Source organism: Uloborus diversus, chromosome 6 (assembly GCF_026930045.1).
Source record: "Uloborus diversus isolate 005 chromosome 6, Udiv.v.3.1, whole genome shotgun sequence".
NCBI classification, from domain to species: domain Eukaryota; kingdom Metazoa; phylum Arthropoda; class Arachnida; order Araneae; family Uloboridae; genus Uloborus; species Uloborus diversus.
The window spans coordinates 39189813-39195906 of record NC_072736.1 but is presented as its reverse complement, the minus strand read 5'-3'; positions in this window follow the sequence as shown (position 1 = coordinate 39195906).

The following is a 6094-nucleotide window of genomic DNA, read 5'->3' as shown; positions in this document are numbered from 1 at the left end:
TTTCACGGGCTTTTTTAGTTTTACGAGAAAGATTTGACGGACGACGTTTCCGAGCTCGCGTCATCATGAGTGATACAGGCTGTTTATATAGCTGTGGATGACTTAAGTTCGCGCATTTGTGCTAAAGGTTAAGCATAGTAGCTTTAAGCCGAGTTAGGTTCCCAGAGGGACTAATAATCAGTAGTTCAGACCACACCCAAGTTTCTTAATTATGCTCACGACATAAAGTCTCTCAATGAAATGACAAGGTTGCGAAATTTACCGACTTATAAAAAGTGTAAAATAAAAAAGAAATAATAAATAAAAACAAAAAACCGACTGCGTAAAAATTAAAAAGAAAAAAAAAAGCCCAGTAGTTTATAATTTTATTAAGTGCTACTGAAACACTACACCATTGAAATAGTTTTATAATCGATACACATATAAGACAAACCATAAATTCAAAAGCAGAATAGAGGAATCAACAGTCGGGGCCCATTCAGATTTTACGGGGTTCCTTGATTGGTCAAAAAGGAATGGGCCCCGAATGTTGATCCTTCTATTCTGCTTTCGACTTTTTGTTTTGTCTTATGTGTGTATCGATTATAAAACTATTTCAAATGTGTAGTTATTTAGCTGTACTAAATAACATTCTAAAGTACTGAGCTTATATTTTTTTGGTTTTTTTGTTTTTGTTTTTTCGTAGTCGGGTTTTTGTTTTTTATTCAATAATTATTTTTATTAAGTTAAAATAACAGCAAGTGTAGTGAATAAACTAACTTACGTTTCAATTAGTAAAACCAAAAACTATCTCAATATCTCAAACGGATTTTTTTTTTGTTCCAAACAAAAATTGTAAGCTAATAGAACCCAATATTTAAATTCTCGTTTGGTAATCAAGTTCTGATTGTTTATGCCTTTCGAAAACTGATAACTGCTTTTATTATTTATGCAATTAACATGGGAAAAATGTTTTGTACAGCATTTTACGTCAAGAAGGAGAGCCATTTGAAATGAAAGGAATATTTTTTTTTCTATTGAATGACATTCAACTCAACTTCGAACGCTTTTATTCATTGGAGCAGAAAGTCTGAATTGGTTATGCGGATGACTAATATTTGAATCTGTTCATTAATGGTTGTGCATGACTTTTAGAATAATTTTACCAAACACATGGAAAAGAGGAATGAAATTAGTTTTGCTAAAACATACAATATTTTATCGTTCAGAGTGAGAAAAAAAGAACTTAATTTTCAAAAAATTGATTTTGAATGCTCAGGGCAACAGTTTGGAATAAACCAGCTAGATAATTTTTATAAGATTTTTTAGAAATTTTTGTAGGGTTGCAGTCAATAAATGCGACAGTAAGAAATATTTGGCGGAAATGGCTATTTTCGTTCCTTTAGGGTCATTCCATACAAATGTCAACCTCAACCTCAGAAATTTTTTTACCACAAAGCCTTAATTGTGACCTATCATTTCATTCAGCATACTTTCCAGTACATAAATCCAGAAACATTCTGCAAAAACGTCATTCGGTGTTTTTCTTCTGGCTCTAAACGTGCGAAGTTGTAGAAAAGGCTTAGCATGTGTAAAAAACATGCGTCTACGTTTTCTTGTGTAATAAAAAGTTTTGCAAATTTTTAAAATAACTATGTTTATTCTAAATGATTAGATGTTGGCCCAATAAAATTGACTGTTCTTTTTGCATACATTATAAGATAAGTATTTTAATCAGTTTGGTTATTTCACTGAAAATATTTACGTTACGTTAGTCACGAAAATGTACTATTTTTTGCTTAAAAACTAAACCAGATGATTGAACCAAACAGCACTTTTTATTTTCTTACATCTGTGTCATATCTACTTAAAAAGTGCAAAATATTTATTTTAGTATCAGTAGATATAAAATAATTAGTGTGACTAACGTAACATTTGTGCTGTGACTAACGTAACAGTTTGCATGTGACTAACGAAACATTTTAAAAATGACTGCTAATATTTAAAACTTATTTAATTTAATGTACATTTTCATAAACAATTTTGAATATGTAGGCATTCTATATTGATTTAAAATATAAAAGGTGAAAAATACCAGCAATATTACATTTTAGACCTTCTGTTTACTTAGAAAAATACTTTTTTAATGGTCTTTATAAAGATACTTCCAAGTTTAAAGAATTATTAAAAAAGAAAAAAGGTGAGTAAAGCAAAATGAGTACTCTACTGAATGTGCATTCAACGCAAGAATCCAAGCTTAAGAATTAAGAAAATAGAAATCAAGTCTTAACAAAGAAGAACGTCTCTATTTTTTCGAAAATACATCTCCACCTAATATTAAAATGACGTAACGGCTGCTCGTTGGAAAACATTTGAAGATGTTACATGATACAGTGACAATAAGCGCTGCTGCCATATATTTCAGAAAATGCAAAAATGATCATTTAGAAATTCAAACATTTGCGGTGATATCTGGAATTAAAATGCATTCTGCAAAAACGTTCGAATATTTTTTTTCAATATTACATTTTAATTGAAAAGGATTCACAACACTATTTGTTCGAGGAATCAGTATAAAAAATAATATGCCACTGAATAGTACTACGGAGTTTCTTATGACGATAACTAGTATATCAGCAGAATACTAGAATTCAGTGAAACTACCAACTTGCAAAAAGTTAATTTTTTAAAAGAGAGATATTTAGGATTTAATTAGCCCAAGAATGATGTTATTCAGTTTGTAAAAGCAGTTTTTTTATTTGTTTATTTTTTTTCGCACATTTAAATTTAGTTAAATGAACTGAATCCTTCCATTCAATTTCTTACACAAATATAGAAAAAAAGTAAAGAAAGAACCATAATACGACACAAAAAAGGTTCCTTAAAAGTGTAAAAGTAATATAAGGGCAAGAAATTAATTATAAAAAGTTTTTTATATGCATTCATTGCTTGTTATTCGAGGGTTACGTTAGTCACGTTACGTTAGTCACACACAGTTTTTCGGAAAAGTAGCATTTAGGGCCAAAAAAGATTCCTGTGTAACAAATCTGTAGTACAATTTTAAAAATAGATTGTTTACCTCTTACAAATATATCGGCCAATTTTAAATGTCTGCGTAAGTTTCAGAAAAAATTGCCTCGTAACATAAGCATTGTTTCTCAGGGTTGCAAAAATGTTACGTTAGTCACGATGCCTTTTTTGGTGAAAAAACACCTTCCAGCGCTTATTTTGCTTCAAATTCTTGGTAGAAATGAAAAATAGTCACATTGTACATTTTAAATATGCATATTAAACCAAAACACATTTATTTTTACTCCCGGTGTAAGTAAAAAGAGTTTGAAAATCAGCTGCGAATGTTACGTTAGTCACTATGAAATGACCCTTTATGACTTATTATTGTCTCAATCTTTGTGTTTGTTTAAATTGAAGATTTACCCTACATTGTTAACAATCAAAGCAGCAACAGTTAAAGCTAAAAGAAGTTTACAACAATCATACTTTATTGCTGTAATTCTTTGAATTGATTTCAAATGTCAGTTGAAATTACGTCGCGATGATCATGTGGTTGTTTTACTGTTGAAAATCTGAAATTAACTTTAAAATATTTAGCAGTAAGTTACCGAACCTGGTCAAGGACTAAGGCAGAATTACATGCAATATACCAGACAGCACGGTCATCTCGTCCAGAGACAGCAGTTTCGTCCTTGTTATAAGCTCATCAGTCTAGAATAGTGAGTAACTGGGCTGGAGGCAGATGTCATCTCATTCAAACTGAGAGTGCTTACTTGTAGCGAAAGTACCAGCTTGTTTAATCGCCGTTTTTGAAATGAAATCATTGCTTTAATCATATTTCAGTCTTCTTGCATTTAGGATACTTGTTATAGTTGCATAAAATACACTTCCAGCTCAGTTCATCCGAGGACTACAGTTTCGTGCTTTTTTGCAGTCATCAGCCCGGAAAGGGAAGTAAGTGAGGTGGAGGCGGAAAACCTCTTAAAGGAACCAAGAGAGCCAAACAAACTGGTAGCTAATGTAGAATTAAGCACATCAGACGAGTGACCGCAGCAATGGTGCGGTTCAACTCAATGATTGAAGGCGAAGCTAAGTATTTTGCAATAAGTTACCGCCCTAAGCCAGAGCTAAGGCAGAAATACATAAAATGCACCGCCAGCTCAGTCAGATTATTCACTGAGCGGTGTATTTTATCCGTTTCTGCCTTAGCCCTGGTTTAGGGCGGTAACTTACTGCAAAATACTTGTTATAATTATTAATGTAAGACCAAAATCAAGAGTTTTTCGAACTTAAAGTCTTTTTTTAAATCAAAAACAATCGAGGGTGCCCATATTTACATCTTTTCCCCAATTACTGGTTGGTTTTAAAATGATCATGTGTTTGAAACATTTTCCAGTTGAGATAATGGTAATATAATTTTGCAAACAATTTAAATTTCAAATATTTTCTTATGCTTCTTTTTTCTTTTACTCTTGAAAATTTATTTAATTACTTAAATGCAGACGTTTTAGTTTAGTCAATGTCAAAACCTTTGTCCCCCATTAGTTGCTACATTGAAATAATTTTGTACAAAATATTGAAAAAGATGATTTTCTGAATCTATTCAACCATTATTATTAAAGCCGCTCCGGGCGAAGATCATGCGTCTTGGAATTAATCCTTAATTTGGGAACCTGACACCGTGATACATTATATGAACTATGTTTCACTGGTGTAATACAGCTGTCTGAAAAGAGAGAAGGTTAGAAACAATCATGCACTAAAGCATGATTAACTACTGCATAACTACACTATTGTATTTAAATATACTGCATACATACACTATTGTATAAATATTCTGCCGTGGGCAGAAAAAGTGAAGCGGCTGCAAAATTTTTCATTTTGCATTTTGTTTGCATTTTTGTCATCTATTGTATGTTAGTTTTATTTCACCCGCTTGCTTATTTGGCTTCCGCTGAAAAAAAGGCGCGAAAAAAAGTCTAATTTCAACATTTTCCTATTGTTAGTATTAAATTAAAACGTGTTTCTTCAAATATCTCGAAAACTCATTCCTGCAGATACTACCGTTTACCTTCCCACGGCAGTATACTACTGCATGAATACACTACTGCATTCATATAGTATTGCACACATAGACTACTACATATATACACTACTGCATGAATGCACAAATGCATATAATTCACTACGGCATTTAATACACTAGAGGACTTCACAGTAGCTTACTTTGCTTGCCAAACCCCGTTCGCCATCTCAGGCGACTCGACATCAACTCCGTCTTCGCTGGTGTGCTTAAGGAGTTCCGCCCTATCGCTGCTTGTAACGACGATATTTCGCCAGATTTGGCAGCCTTGCTAAAAATTTCTCGTAAAATTTGGCAACCAAATCGACTATATGTCGTCAAATTTGGTGCCAACAGAGGTGATAATTGACAGTCTTAATGGTATATATGTTTCCTCTGGCTCGTTAGGGTTTAGATGACTAAGACATGGTGGAATGGTTTTCTACGGATAGCCTGTATCCAACGGTATCAATATTGGGCTAAGTGATATTGACAATCAGGAGGATTTTGGGTTATATACAAAGAGTAAGTGAGAGAGAGAGAGAGAGAGAGAGAGAGAGACGTGCACAGATGTTAATAGCTTTGACGAGGCCATCACCTTCCATGTTGAGTAATATCAATCTGTTACTATTTCTTGTGTAAACTCTCTGTAAGAAAAAAATATAATACTCTAGGGTTATTACACCTGCCACAAAGGTAGACCTCGCCAATCTTTGGTGGATATAAGTCTTAGAATGAGCTCATACCTTCAAATTGCTAAGGAAGAGTAACATTATCGTGTACTGAAGAACGGAGTATTCCATCTTTCTGATATGGTCGTGGTCGAGTCCACACAAAATGGGGCCTGTCTTAAGAACGCATTAACTCTGAATCTTTGAAACTAATTTGGTACTAATGTAAGGAGGGTTGGAAGGATTGCTTGGTAGGTAAATGTTGTTAAATGATAGTTTGTTATCTAATTGTTCCAAGATTTTGAAATCTCTAAAAAACTTCAAACATAATCCCAAAACAATGTTCAAGAAATGTAAACCAAAATGTTCA